Source organism: Pelobates fuscus, chromosome 12 (genome assembly GCF_036172605.1).
Source record: "Pelobates fuscus isolate aPelFus1 chromosome 12, aPelFus1.pri, whole genome shotgun sequence".
NCBI lineage: Eukaryota > Metazoa > Chordata > Amphibia > Anura > Pelobatidae > Pelobates > Pelobates fuscus.
In genome coordinates this window covers 87,563,911-87,580,481 of record NC_086328.1, presented here as the reverse complement: position 1 = coordinate 87,580,481, position 16,571 = coordinate 87,563,911, and the positions used below count along the sequence as shown (strand labels likewise).

At 39.3% G+C, this 16,571-nt stretch overlaps 1 protein-coding gene across 9 annotated transcripts in view; it reads left to right on the top strand.

Annotated features, from left to right (window-relative positions):
* MARK2 (microtubule affinity regulating kinase 2) overlaps positions 1-16,571 on the top strand; it is a 174,074-nt gene that overhangs the window by 56,467 nt on the left and 101,036 nt on the right. The window contains exon 1 of one of the 9 annotated variants that reach the window (XM_063437703.1): positions 15,125-15,175. The exons of the other annotated variants lie outside the window; for them this stretch is intronic. The gene's annotated coding sequence lies outside the window, so the exon portion shown is untranslated. Of the gene's footprint in view, positions 1-15,124; positions 15,176-16,571 lie in introns of those variants that run through there. 9 annotated transcript variants of the gene reach the window in all.

Here is a 16,571-nt window from a genome sequence, read left to right as displayed (position 1 = left end):
GGTGTTCTGAGACAATCACCATGCTTTCACATAGGAAAGCTTTGCATTGGCTAAGCTTGTCAAGGAGGCAGATCAGGGGCAGAGCCAGTACAAGCCACACAGCCCTGGTCAATCAGTGTCTCCTCCTAGAAATGCATTTAATCAAAGTTCAGTGTCTCCATGCAAGTAAATTAGTTCTTGTATTGTTTTTTTGTTTTTGTGTTTTTTTCCCCATCTGTGTTTACAAAGTTGTTGTCAAACGGACATTATAGTCACCAGAACTACAGTTTAATGTATTTGTTCTGGTGTCTATAGACTGTCCCTGCAGGCTTTTTGATGTCAACACTGACTTTTCAGAGAGAAGGCAGTGATTTCTTTAAAGCCTTGGGTCCCCTCCAGTGGCCACTCCTCAAACGCTCTGTGTGGAATCAAAGAGCAGAGAATCTGTTGTGGTCCATTACCTCCCAACACAAGGAGACTATATATACCCACCACTACAGTAAAAGAGGGATTGGTGCAGTTAAGATTAGATCCATTCACAGTTGCCCTGGCTGAATGAGTAGTCAAATAGGATAGTGTTGTATTAACTTCCAAAAGGGTCTGATGTAAATACAGATTTGTATTTTGCAATGTATGTCTATTTTTTTTGTTTCATGGTCTGTTCCAAGGAATTGCTAAGTTGTCAAAAAAAAAAATAATAATTTGTGGTTACAGGTGTCCAACCACTTTACGCAAGCGCCATGGTAAGGTTTGCAGCAGAGACGGTGTGGAGCTATCCAGTATTGTGAAATGTATTATCTCAGGATCACTAAGAGGATTAGTTGTAATTTAGTGCAGTGGGGTAGACCACTGGATGCAAGAAAGATTTATGGGGGCAGATCCATAGTAATTGTTAAATTTTGGGTAGCATAAGTTTGGAGCGATTCCAAGAATCTTTGGATACGCTTACAAGACCAAATGCAGGAGAACAGGTCCATCCCTTCCATACCCATGTGCATCTGGCCTACTCTAGTAAGCCCTCAGGCTCCTATTTGATTTCTGTTCAGATAACTGAGTAAGCATGAGCAGCCCTCAAGCATTATAATGTCACTATGAATATGGAATTTTAAGTGATATGGTTTTTACTTCGCACCTCTGACTTTTACATCTATATAAATCTTTCTCTTCTCGCCAACCCCCTGAAGGTTGCCTACCCCTACTATGGTTTCATGGCGCTCCATCTATTGTGTAAAAATATTTTGGACCAAAACTTTGATGGGGTTTTTTTTTTTTTTTTTTTTTTTTGCAGGCTTGTGGCAGATATGTATATATATACTGTTGCACAAATCTCCCTTGTTTAGCTCATTCTACTCTCTATCGCTTGTTTTTTTTTTAGTCTTCATTGGGGTTATACACTTCTGTTCACTGACCGCTCTAATATATCTGTTTTGGTTCACTTGTGTGGGTGGCTCTGTGTATCCTCATAGATTACATCACCATATTTCCATATAACCAACCTCTTGTTTGTTTTTCATCCTCTCTCATTTACTCACTATTTAAACTTGGAACATGCTATGACTGCAGAGGAAGTAGGCTGTGTGTACCTATGAAAGACCCAGTTTTTGGTTTCTTTTTCCCTCTTATATGGTTTTGGAGCAGTTTGTCAAAAAGTGGTATTGAAAAGTAAGCACCATAACTCTGAACAGAGCTGGAGAAGATGGGAATAAGGTGGTAGATCCTTTTAAGACCTTATTTGTGCCCAGGAGTGAGTAGATAGGGATGACCATACATTATTTTAATCCTTTAAAAGTTCTTCTCTGCAGCTTAGTTTAAACCTGAAAACCTAAACAACGATAAAAAGGACACTGTAGTCACCAAAACAACTTTGGGTTAATGAAGCAGTTTTGATATATAGATCAATCCCCCTACACTCCTGCTTCTCAATTCTCTGCCATTTAGAAGTTAAACTACTTTGTTTCCACCAAGACAAGGGGGTCTCCAGGCTATATGCACATCTCCTCTCAAGCGAAAACCTGTCACACCCGAGATATGTAACCAGATGGGAAGGGGACACGGGGACCACACTCACAGACCAGGAGTGGGAAAAGATCTTTACACTAACCCATAAATGTTCCATCAGCTCCAAATACCAAGAAACAAACTTTAAGATCCTTACTCATTGGTACAGAACACCAGACACTCTGCACCGTATGGACGCAGAGACACCCGGAGACTGCTGGAGATGCGGGGCCACCGACGGCTCCTACCTCCACATCTGGTGAAGCTGCCCCGGTATTACCCCCTTGTGGACAATGATCAGAGACTCCATCCAACAGATCACGGATATTATCTTGCCGTTCCAACCCCTCTCCATGCTTCTACACCACACAGACATGTCGCTCTCTGCTTATAAAAAGTCCCTACTAAAACACTTGCTGACAGCAGCCACCTGACTGATCCCCACAAAGTGGAAACAATGGGATGCGCCCACACTCCGGCAGTGGATGGACAGGGTGGGAGAAATTTACGCTATGGAATCTCTTACGGCAACCTTACAGGATAGACAGGAGAAATGTACCCGTACCTGGACGCCCTGGCTGTGGCACCTATCGGTTGCTTGGACGGGGGGCCGGAAGCCTTCGACCCTACCTCCCCCCCCCCCCCCCCCCACTCTCCCCCTCCTCCTCTCCACTGTCCCGACGGACAGACTTGTTAATATCTATGTAGAGACCATCCTGTTGACTTCCACACTGCGATAAGTAGTTGTGACATCCGCCACAAACCGATCTCCGACATACCGACTGACAGACCTACGCACCCCCTGGTGGGCCGTACCACCTTTATATGCCCTACTAATACTCTGCTTTCCAACCAATTTCATTAGTACCAGTACTGGTAACTTCACATACGACCTATTCAGGCTAGGCCTGATAACCCCAGGACGACCGCCCGTAGAACATGCTCATTTAACTGCACGTTCCTTGGTTTCAGATTACACAAACCCCACCGATGATGTTTGGCAATGAAGCCAAGCAACATAGTAGGTCACCCTGCGAACCTTTTACTGGCACCCAGTTATCCCTTGGCTCTCCCCAATCTGCAAAGTATACTTGCACACCAAATGATATTGATGACCTTGTCGGAACTAGCATTCCTGTTACTTCTAACCATACTGTATGATGGTTTCTATGTGCTATATGTCGTCACCTGAACTGTAACATTGTACAAACCTCTCCTCAAAATGTTGACATCCCCTTTTAACCAGAATTCATATAATGAAAAATAAAGATTGTCTAGATTACCAAGGTGAAGGAAAGAGAAGGAAAGGTAGTGAGAAAAGTGGAGATAAAGTACGACAGGTGGAAGCTACCCGCAGATAGGTAAATGTATAAAATCACATCACTAAACTGCTAACATGAAGCTAGACAGCCTTGTATGTAATCCAGTAGATTTCCACATGTGTTTAACTATACTCCTGCCACCCCCAATACATCAAAGTTTATTTACTTAATTACGGAAGTTGATAATACTGGTCAGATTAGCACTCTTCGCTTCTAAATATGTTTGCCTAGGGTTTGCCTACGATTATTTGTTAACTGACATTCGAAACGTACTATCGTAAAAATGTTCTTCGATATTGTTGTTCTGTAACTCGCTATGCAAAATGAAAAATAAAGATTGTCCAAAAAAAAAAAAAAAATACTTTGTTTATGCAGCACTAGTCTCCCCTCCCTGTGTGTGACTGGCACCCTAAACTGGTTTAAATTTCACTAGTATCTTAACTTGCTTTAAATTTTTTTATCTCCTGTTCTGTAAATTGAACGTTAAAGGGACACTATAGTCACCTGAACAACTTTAGCTTAATTAAGCCGTTTTGGTGTATAGAACATGCCCCTGCAGCCTCACTGCTCAATCCTCTGCCATTTAGGAGTTAAATCCCTTTGTTTATGAACCCTAGTCACACCTCCCTGCATGTGACTTGCACAGCCTTCCATAAACACTTCCTGTAAAGAGAGCCCTTTTTAGGCTTTCTTTATTGCAAGTTCTGTTTAATTAAGATTTTCTTTTCCCCCTGCTATGTTAATGGCTTGCTAGACCCTGCAAGAGCCTCCTGTATGTGATTAAAGTTCAATTTAGAGAATGAGATACAATTATTAAAGGTAAATTACATATGTTTGAAAGTGAAACCAGTTTTTTTTTCATGCAGGCTCTGTCAATCATAGCTAGGGGAGGTGTTGCTGGGGCTGCATAAACAGAAACAAAGCGATTTAACTCCTAAATGACAGTGAATTGAGCAGTGAAATTGCAGGGGAATGATCTATACACTAAAACTGCTTTATTTAGCTAAAGTAATTTAGGTGACTATAATTACATACAGATGCCTTGCAGGGTCTAGCAAGCTATTAACAGAGCAGGAGATACAAAATTCTAAATTAAACAGAATTTGCAATAAAAAAAAGTGTAAACATTAGAGGTCTCTTTACAGGAAGTGTTTAGGAAGGCTGTGCAAGTCACATGCAGGGAGGTGTGACTAGGACTGCATAAACAAAGTGATTTAATTCCTAAATGACAGAGAATTAAAGGGACACTATAGTCACCAGAACAACTACAGCTTATCGAATTTGTTCTTGTAAGTAGAATCATTACCTTCAGGCCTTTTGCTGTAAACACTGTCTTTTCAGAGAAAATGCAGTGTTTACATTACAGCCTAGTGATAACTTCACTGGCCACTCCTCAGATGGCTGTTAGAGATCCTTCCTGGGTCATGGCTGCCTAAAATGCATCCAAACATTTAGTATCTCCTCCCTCGGCATGCAGACACTGAACTTTCCTCATAGAGATTAATTGATTAAATTCATCTCTGAGGAGATGCTGATTGGCCAGGGCTGTGTTTGAATTGTGCTGGCTCTGCCTCTGATCTGCCTCCTTGTCAGTCTCAGCCAATCCTATGGGGTAGCATTGTGATTGGATCAGGCCACCACTTCTGATTATGTCAGAGAAAGTTCACAGGCAGAGGCAGCAGCTTCAGACTTGAATACAAATAAGATTCTCACTATCTTTAGTGAGGCAAAGGGGGCCAAGGAGGCTAGATAGTGGTTTTAACACTATAGGGTCAGGAATACATGCTTGTGTTCCTGACCCTATAGTGCTCCTTTAAGCACGGGTACTGCAGGTGCATGATTTACACACCAAAACTGCTTCATGAAGCTAAAGTTATTTTCGTGACTATGGTGTCCCTTAAAAGATTAGATTTTGACCAGTTAATTTTATACTGAAACCTTAAAACTAAGATGATATATTTGTCTCTTTACATATATATAATAGAATACCCACACCACAACACAATATAACTTTTTATACAATGCCGGTTTAACACTTGACCTCCAAGCAGGTTAGGTATGCAAGTTAATGTAGCGACCGTTAACCTGATGTATGTCCCATTCTAGTCAAACTACCTTGTTTATTATTTAAATCCGTTCTTCAGGACTTGGCTCAGGATAGTTACTGGAACCTCCTGCTTAGGAGCTTACTGCTCTCCATCATCTGTAGTGGAGGCAACAAGAGCGGACCCCAGGCAAAAAGTGAAATCATTCTAAAACAGTTTGACTCGTTACAGTGGTTTGGGGCTTCCTGGCATACTGTAGTTATTATGGTGCTTGGAGTGTTCTTTTGATGTGCATATAGATTGTTCTCTATATACACACATACACACTTAGTCATAAGATCAAAAGACCAAAGAAATCCAGAGGATTGGCTATAACTATATATATATATATATTGATAATCATCAAAAACGGGCTAAAAGGTGACAAAATATCAATTACCAAATAAAGCTTGAAATCTGCATATTTTGATAATGATGACATGAGGCTATATTTAAATATAAACTTATTTTGTAGCTGCCCATAAAAAAGTAGTTCTAAGGACAACCGTATTTTTACACAATGTTTTAGTATCCTAGCAACAAATATCCTCCCAATCCAAGAATAAATGCATACAGTTCCTGTCTAGATCAGTGCTACTTATGGCTAACAAGATGCCAGTCTGAAAATCTAGGAATACACATCAAATGAACACTCCAAGCACTATAATCACTACTGTATGCCAGGAAACCACCTAACATATACACTACACCCACCACCCCTGTATTAGTTCAGTGATGTAGATGTAAAAAACAGATACAAATTTTCAGTTTTTTACATTGAAATATATAGCTAGATATACAGTGGGACCTCGGTTACGAATTTAATGCGTTCTCCGGGACGTTTCTTATTGCGAAAAAAATGCATTGAAAAACCAATTAATCCGTTCTGGAGGTCAGAAAATAGTCAAAATGAGCTGGCATGGAAACCAACCCACAATGCAAAACACACAACGAAAGGCATGCAAACGACAAAGCTCAGCTCCCCATCTTTCCACAGCTTGGGAAATGCACTTAAAAGTCAACTGCAAACAATTTCCAGAATGGCTCAAAAACTCTATGCAAAAGCTTCTCCAACATCCCCACACTCGACATGGCGAGGCTCCAGTATGCAGGGGGCAGTGCTATAAACCTCCCAGGTGCAATGCATCCTGGGGAAACTTGCTTTGTATTGCTAAAAAGATTTGTAAACAGAGGCATTATTTTCAATGGATTTTCATTTATAGACCGAAAAATATGTTAACAGAGTCGTTTGTTAACCGAGGTCCCACTGTTTAGTTATTACACATTGCATTTTCTCATCTGCTTTCAATTTCTCTATTCTTCATCATTGTTACTACTACAAAACAAGAAAATTTAAGCAACTATGGATTATAATAATCAGATTTTCATGTTCCAATTTATAAATAGAACAGCTTGTAAGTAAAGTCATAGTCGTTACAGAAATGTTGTCCAGACATTTAATCAAGGGGAACCACTGATGCTTAGGTGTCTAACATTGGTGTGCATTGTAAATTTTTTTAACAAAAAACACCATCCCATGGAGAGACACAAATCTATTTACATAAGCCAGTTGCAAACTATGTAAACACTCCCTTAAGTGTCTAAATTTCCAAATACATAAAGATTGAAGTTGTTATAGTGTACATTCTATAAGTAGCATACCACTTTATTAAGTAGAAAAAAATCACAATATCAGACAAAAAAAACCAAAGTGACAGAAATAGAGGCAAACAGTAATACAATAGTACTTTACCAAAACAATCTTACAAGCCCCAAGGCAGAAACACAAGTCACAAACTCCCCCAACGTTTCAGCACCAACTGGTTGCCTTTGGTGCCCTTTTATTTTTTTGTCTGATATTGTGATTTTTTTTTTCTACTTAATGAAGTGGTATGGTACTTAACAATTGAAGTTTTTATAGTGTGCATTTTATATTATATATGTATTTTTTTTATTTAGCAATTCAATTAGTTAAATCGGTACTAAGTTGAATCCTCCTTTTATGCATTATAGTGATGTAATAAAATACAAAATCCCCCCTCTCTTTATATCTTGGATGTTACAGAAATTAGCAGAAGTCTATCAGCTAATCCTGGTCATGACATTATTTTCTGGCATATTGGATAACCCTTTGCTCAGCTGGGGTGTGTGGTCTATGTAGTTTAACAAATAGTAGTATTTTCATGCTTGGTCAGACCAGAATGAATCCATTGTGCAAGCTGATGGATGACTGAATAACTTTATATATGTTATAATCATAAATATTACTAGACATAGGGAAAAAAGTATTTGCTGCTGAACTTTATTATAGGGACACTATAGTCACCAGAACAACTACAGCTTATTGAATTTGTTCTGGTGTGTAGAATCCTTACCTTAAGGCTTTTTCCTGTAAACATTGTACTTTCAGAGAAAATGCAGTGTTTACATTACAGCCTAGTGATAACTTCACTGGCCACTCCTCAGATGGCTGTTAGAGATCCTTCCTGGGTAATGGCTGCCTAAAATACATCCAAACATTTAGTGTCCCCACCCTCTGCATGCAGACACTGAACTTTTCTCATTGAGATTCATTGATTCAATTCATCTCTATGAGGAGATGCTGATTGGCCAGGGCTGTGTTTGAATCATGCTGGCTCTGCCCCCTGATCTGCCTCCTTGTCGGTCTCAGCCAATCCTATGGAGAAGCATTGTGATTGGATCAGGCTACCACTTCTGATGATGTCAGCAGACAGCTTTTTTTTTTTTTTTTTTTTTTTTTTTTTTTTAGTCAAACCACATGCCGATCTGCTTGAATACAGTAAGATTTTGCTATATTTATGGAGGCATGAGGGGCCCATGGGGGGCTAGATGGTGGTTTTAACACTATAGGGTCAGGAATACATGTTTGTGTTCCTGACCCTATAGTGATCCTTTAACTTTCCAAATTGCTGTTTTTTTGGTTTTTTTTGTGACCTGACACTCGAGCAGCATAAGGAGCTTATATATTATCTTTGTTTTTTTTGCTTGATACCAACAACATTGTTTTTGGGGAAAAATGATCAAAAATAACTTGTAATATTGCTCTGTCCAATAGTTTATATGTAAGAATGGTTCTCATATGCTCAGTGCAGCTGTCTTTGCAAAACTATAAAACTATAACACTGAGAACTGTACTAGAGATCTCATTTAAAAAAAAAAGACATTTGGGATGGCCTAAATATCCTCATATGTTCTTTGCAGATGTCACTGCAGAGGAGCAGATTCAAAGTTCTTGGGGATTCGCAGCTCTTTGTAGGGACCCTCTCCATGCTAGATTGTAGCCAAAACCAGTCTAGTCCTATTCATGTTTTTTTGTGCGCATATTGAGCATAGTCTATAAACCCTGTCCAGCAAGGGTTTATGTAACCTGAGTTCAGCACTTGGAACCGGATTATAAATATTATATTTTCCATTTCCTGCACAGTAGCATTAACAGAAGCACAACCCCCTTTGTTGCCATCCACAGGGTTTATTTTCAAAAGAGCTGGGTACATGTGTGGAATATACTTCAATCAGGACACACCATTAAAGTACTTGTAAGATTAGGGTAAAGTATAGAAAGTTTAAAGTACAATTGGGAGATTTGTGCAAATTTTACACATCTATGTTGGTGCTTTAAAACAAATTACAAACTCGATTACCTTAGAGATAAATGTGGTTTAGCTGGAACTTACTCTTAAAGGGTTACTCCAACCAAAAAATAGTCTTTTGTGTTAGAGTAACCCTTTGTGAGAGGTCCACTCCTCTAAATAAAAAAATAAAATCTAAAGCATAGAACTTCCTTCTGCTCCATCGCCAATTCCACATTCTCCCTGCAGCTTAATCCTTCTTGCATCCAGAGCGGCGCAGAGAGAGGGGACCATGTCACAAATGACTTTATGACATCATTAGGCTGGTTAATAACATTGCCGGAGGTGCAGTTACAACTCTGGCATCTATGGGATTTCATAACAACACACTGCCCACGCAGACTTCAAGCACCATGATCACTGAAGTGGTCATGGTGCATGGAGTAATCTTTTAGGTAAACTGACTAACACGCATGACAAGTTGGTCAATTACAGCCCATGGTATACATTTTTAAGAGGCTAGTTTTGTGTGCTTTTCTTTAGTTTTATAGTTTACACTGTGCCCATTTTTTTGCAATATCAATTCAAAGAAAAAAATAAACCAGAGCCACTGGGAAACAATTAATTAGTGATGGTGCCTGAAGTCCTCTTGCACTGGCCCTTAATTCGGTGGGCCCACAAACCAGCTGCACTGGAACTATAGCTTATGCAGAAATTTCATATTTCTTTTTAGCCATACAAATGTATACCAGCAATGAGAACTCTCATCCAATAGCAGCTGCATGAGCCCAATCAAAACCAATGGGACTGGCAACTGAGGACACTAGTTTAGCATTAAAACAATAACAGTTTAATACTGAATGGAAGGACAACACCAGCAGCTCCAGAACCAATAACTACTTCAGTGATATGAAGCAATTACATTGCCTATACAGTGGTCCTTTACATCTTAATTGTCAATTCTATAAACCATTTAATTTGACATATGAACTATTTGTGTGACTCTCCCTCTTAATAAAAAAGAAATTAGATTTACTTATCTTTCAGCCTGTGCTGCATCGGTCTCCATATGGCACCATTGAAATGCACTCTATGACAGGGCTTGCCAAAATTGCTTTAAATCTAGGAGCCAGCTAAAAAAGTTAGGCAGTTTTTTATTTTTTCAATGACAGAATTACAATTCTTAAAGGACCACTATAGGCACCCAGACCACTTCAGCTTAATGAAGTGGTCTGGGTGCAAGGTCCATCTAGTATTAACCCTGCCTGCTGTAAACATAGCAGTTTCAGAAAAAACTGCTATGTTTACATATGGGTTAATCCAGCATCTAGTGGCTGTCTCATTGACAGCCGCTAGAGGCGCTTCTCACGGTGATTTTCACAGTGAGAAGACGCCAGCGTCCATATAGGAAAGCATTGAGAATGCTTTCCTATGGTGTGACTGCGCGCGCGGGGCTCTTGCCGCACATGCGCTTTTAGCCGATGACGTCGGAAGGAGGAGGAGAGTCCCCAGCTCTGAGGGAGCCCGGCGCTGGAGAAAGGTAAGTGTTTAACCCCTTCCTCCAACTTCAGCCCGGCGGGAGGGGGACCCTGAGGGTGGGGGCACCCTCAGGACACTATAGTGCACGAAAACAAGTTTGTTTTCCTGGCACTATAGTGGTCCTTTAAAGGAACACCAGAGTCTCCAGCACCACTACAGCCTAAAGTAATGGCTCAGGTGTCTAAACCCTGTCCCGGTAGGCTTTTCAACTGAAGCGCTGCCTTTTCAGAGAAAAGGCAGGGTTTACATTACTGCTTAGTAACACCTCTAGTGTCTGTCACTCAGATGGACACTAAAGTGTCTCCTATCTCAATGCTGTATAATGTGTAGTACCTACATTCAGTGTCTCCACTCTCTGCATGGAGGCGCTGAACATTCCCCATAGAAATGCTTTTGATTTTGATTGAATGCAACTCTATGGGGACATGTGGATTGGTAATTGATCATCTCAATTACGGAGGCTGGCGAGACTGGCACGGAATGGGGGGGGGGGGGGGGGGGGGGAAGATGAGTTAAAAACTAAATTTACAGCAGTATATTTCAGAAGGTAATGTTGAGACATGGTGTTTGTCTCTGAAGTAGGCTTTTTCTAAGCTTTGTCTTGGTACATGCAATTGATGAAACAATAAAGAGTACAGGCATGCATGGGGAGTCCAGGTTTGGTTTTACAACACTCCTTGATGCTGAACAGCGTTTGATCTGATGACAACAGAAAGATATTCAGAATCACTTGCAGCAATTCAGATTAAAGGATTGTTGGTTTAGTTTTGTAAGCGGTATACAGCTGCTTTAAGATCTGAAAGGCCTGTATAAACATGTAGTTAATTTTACTATTTCATTGTAAGGAAAATGCATGTCCAGTGTGTGATGCCCTGTGCATATGGAAAGTAAAAGGTGGTTATGTAGTTTTGAGATGTACATATGTAATTTTTCCATGCTGTACAAATCCAATTTCAGGGACCCCATTCCACAATGTCTTTCACGCATATGGTTTTTGAGTGTCACTTCAAACTTGCATTTCTTCTATTGTTTCTTCAAAATATAAGACAAAGCAGAGACTACCTTGTCTTGTATATATTGTAGTTGTTCTGGTGAGTATAGTCGGTCCCTGCATGCTTTTTGCTGTAAACACTGCCTTTACAGAGAAAAGGCAGTGTTTACGTTACAGCATAGGGACACCTCTAGTAGCCACTCAGACGGGTGCTTCCTGGGTCATTGCTGCACAGCAGAGATGCTGAACTTTCCACATAGAGATTAATTGATTCAATGCATCTCTATGAAGGGATGCTGATTGGTCAGGGTGGCCTTCTGGCACTGGCCCGCCTCCTTGGTTGAGATAATCAGAATTTACTATCTCAGCCAATCCAATGCTTTCCTAAGGAAAGCATTGTGATTGGGTGATATCATTAATTCTGATGTCAGCCAAGGAGGCTGATTGGGGATGGAGCCAGCGCTGGAGAAAGGTGAATTTTAATGTATTTAAGAAGGGCAAGGGTTCCGGGGGCCTAAATAGTGTATTTAACATTATATCTGAACTGAAACGTTGACCGTTTGAATAAAGAAAAGTTTTAGATTTTTTTTTTTTTTTAATAAACCCTGGGAGTGCTGATTTATTTTGGCTGTATCTATTTAGTGCAATTGAGCACCGGGTCTGTTAAATGTAAGTTGGAGTGCAAGGTCTTTTTATTTTTTTTTATTATACTTTTATATAATATATAATATATATATATATATATATATTTAGTTAATACAATGTTAAACAAAGATTTGCACACCAGTCAAGCCATAAGACTTGCTTTTCCCACAGAAATCCCAAAACTGCAGCGATGTTGCAACCTCAAAGGATTCTGGGTGGGCCACCCAGAATCCTTTGCGGTTGCAACATCGCTGCAGTTTTGGGATTTCTGTGGGAAACGCAAGTCTTATGGCTTGACTGGTGTGCAAATTTTTGTTTAACATTGTATTAACTATCCACAGACTTCAGGTGGAAGGGGTTTTCAATCACAATTTTTCCCCACCATAACCTATTTGGATTTTATTTATATATATTTATATGTGTGACAGAGCTCCTGTACTCTGACAGAGTACCTCTGCCCAATCCACTTCCTAGCTGTTTGGGAGGGTGCCTGGATCGCTTCAACCCCAGTCGCTGAGGCTTGACTGGGGCCTCTCTAGAGATATTCCACCTGGCCAGGCTGCAGCTCTCCTTCCAGGCAGGTATAGCCCCCTCTGCCTATTCTGCTGCAGTCCTTCTACTAGGCAGCTCTGCCTATTCTGCTGCAGCTCTGCTTATGCTTGCTATTGCTTTTATAAAGGCACTTGTGACTGTCAGGCCTAGCTCTCATGATTCATCCCAGGCATAGAGGGATCGGGCAGCCAGCCAACAGGTACGACAACTCTGACTGGGATCTCTAAAAATCCACACAGGACATCCAGTTCCAAAAGGAACTTGCATACATGGTGGGAACTCAATAAAAATACAAATAATCAAATCATAGACCACATACAGCAATTTATTACAACACAATTACATATTTATAAAGGGATGGGGAAGACAATAATTAACACAAAATATCTCTCCTACCTGCAGCATTTGCAATATGCAAATCTACCTGAATATGCAAATTAACTAGCCTTGCTATTCAGGTTGTTCATATAGCTGTGTTACCAACAAAGGGCGCTATACAGGCTCCATAACTAAATCCAATTAGTTGGAAAAGAGCATCAGCAGGACAGGAGAGGACACAAAACATTTAAAGGGACACTATAGTCACCTGAACAACTTTAGCTTAATGAAGCAGTTTTGGTGTATAGAACATGCCCCTGCAGCCTCACTGCTCAATCCTCTGCCATTTAGGAGTTAAATCCCTTTGTAAAATATAATCATTTCCAACAATACAGTTCAATTATAATCTTCCCTCTAAAGAATTATTTAACTATTTAAGAATAAAATCTTTTATTATGGGTAAAAATGTTTTGGAAACTTCTCCAATTGATCAATTTATAGCATTCCATTATAGGAAAAAAATTGCCTCCAGATTTAACCAATTTATAAAAAGCCAAAGGCAATTAGATAAAGCGTTAGCATTGATAAAATGGGAGCAAGAACTCCAATTCTCCCTTCCGGTTGAAGATTGGCTTTTGGGCCTTCAATTGGTAAAAAGATATATACACGGGGTAAATATACGGGAAGTGTACTTTAAACTTGTATACCGATGGTACCTGGTGCCCACTCGCCTTCATAGATTCCAACCCACATTTCTACCAGATTGCTGGAGATGTGGCAGGGAACTGGGCTCATTCTCCCATATATGGTAGTACTGTGAGGAGTTGAAACCTATGAAAATAATTTTATCTGATTTGGTAAACCTTATTTTGAAGGCACAAACTGTTATTACGGCTCAAATGTTCTTGTTTCATTTAGACTTGCCAAGGGTTAATATAAAATTTTAAATTCTTATGATTCACATCTTTATGGCAATTAAAATCGTTATGGCTAGAAATTGGAGAAGTATGGGTCCTTTAGATTGGCAAGATATCTGTATACAAGTGGACTATCAATGTAGGATGGAAGCAGGCATAGCAATAAACAATGTATCTAAAGAGAAATATGATGAGATCTGGGCCCCTTGGAATAGATATTTAAGTCTTAAAACTGCTCCTGCAGGAGTTAGTGGCAAGAGAGCACTTGCCACAGTATTTTAGGTTAATTTTCACTTGTCTCTTTACAATGCCACCTCAAAATAAAGCATTGAAAATATATATAGTGGGACTTGCCCATATCCTTCTTTCTTCTTTGTTTTATCTTAATGTCCCTCTTGATGTTTTGTTTGTGTGTCTGAGTGTATAATAGAACTTCAGAGCAATAATACTCCCAGTAATGTGTCTTTAAACTACAATAAATGTGTTTAGAAATCCTTCTGTGTAAATAAGATGCAATGTTCTAAATTATGTTTGTTGGACACATCCCTGCTCACACCCCAACAATTAAAGTGACCTTCTGTGTCTATTTGAAATGTGGGGAGGTATGGGAACATGTGTGAATATGGTGTTTAGATCACAGCAAGCAAAGCTATGAGGATAAATTGAATATATTTAACGCTTGACTGATGTGCAGTTTTTTGATTAACATTGTATTTATGTTTAATCATTAGATAACCTGCAATGTATGACTATCTTCCCACCGGAGTATCTCCAGTTTTGGACAAATATATTGTGTAAATAATGTAAAAATGGGTGGCTCCTACAAATGACCTTCTCACCGACAATTGCATTCTTCATGGCATGTCTGAGCTCGACATCTCCGTATTGGAGAGCTGGGTTCCCAGTCTATGTAAAATTTAGAAACTGTTTTGCCTTGTCAGAACATGTTTCAACTAATCTCTTTGTTTTGCATTCATTAATTAATGCATTTGCTACACAGGGGGCAGGTTATTGGTGCAGATTCTTGAATTAAAATGTCTGACCCACATATTATGACTCATTGAAATCCATTTCACGTATTCAATCTCAAAATTAAAAAAAAATTAAAATCTTGTTTGTTTTTCAATTTGAAATATTTTCACGTGTGTTATAGTGCAGTGGTTTGGTGCCCTTTGGTGCTTGGAGTATTTGTGAATGGAAGTGATGTTGCTGGTTAAAATATTTGTTAGTAAGATAACAGGTAAGATTTCTTAGCAGAGTAAGAAAGAAACTGATCTGAACATTATCATTAACTCGTTAAGGACAACATCTTACAACTTGCTGTTATCAATGTCTGGTCAAGCATGGGATATCCTGTTTAGTTTAGCATCTCCATGCATCTCTGCATTTGTTTATTGATCGTGACTTTCCATTTTGGAAATATCCTTAACACAATCAATTGTTAAGACGTAGACAGTCATACAGTCTTAAAATGTTTAAAGGGCACTTCCAGGAGTTCAGTATTAAAGAACTCGACACTAGCATTAATTACAAATTATTAAATAAGAAACTGAAGCATCACTTACATATTTTATGGTGGCCATCGTCTATTGGTACCTCTTCCCTTCCCATAACCAACATAACCAAAAAAAAAAAAAAAAAATCCAGCTACTTAAAGGAACACTCCAAAACCCTCACGTAGTTTATCTTGCTTAATTGCTCAATCTCCTGTTTCTCACCCCTCCTATCCTTCAAGATCAGTCCTCATGGCACAGCAACAATCCGGGCCCGATTTCATGTATTTCCGTTTTTTATTCCAATGGAGATACTGACAAAACCTGGATTGTTGCCGGGTAATGGTGACTAGTTTGGGAACCACTGTTCTAGATTGTATTTTCCCACTAGAATAGAAACTTGAACTTCTCCTGTTTGTCAAATTTTGTATTTTACATTTGTCATTTTACTTGTACCAATTGTAGTTATGTACATTGCTGCAGAATGTGTTGGCACTTTAGAAAAGTACTAATTTCAAGTGAAATTATCCCTTTTATAGACCCCATTAGTAACTCCTTGCAGTTATCGGATATCGAAGAGAGTTTACTTTCTCACTCACTTTAAGGATTATTTTTCAATCACTGTGAGTGAATCCTAGTGATTTCTGTCCATGTGTCCTGTGAAGTGAAAAACAAAGGGAGGAACCCTAAATCTAAACTGAAAAAACAAACACTCCAATGTTTGAAATAACTGATGCTTTCCTTTACATCTATGCTTTCGGGACCACTTTGAAGCAATGCTAGTGACTGCTTAAGGATGGATGACAATATTCAACACCATATAACCATATTCTCTTATAACGTCTCCAAAGTAGTTGAGAGGTCACAATTTCTTAGGTGTCCAAAATCTGGATCTCTAACAAACCTCAAATGATTTACTCCAGCACATCTACCTTCCACATATCTCCATCCCCCAAAAAACTGAATTGCATTCTATTGTGGATAAGGAGCTTCAAGATATGGATCTTTTGGAAAAGGCTAAGCCTAATAATATTCAGTATTCCAAAAATAATTATTGTTGGGATTAATCAAACTTACTGCTATGGCTGACCTGATATTGCAAGCCCTGCCCTCACAAAGCATTTTCTCTATTGTTACTCTGGT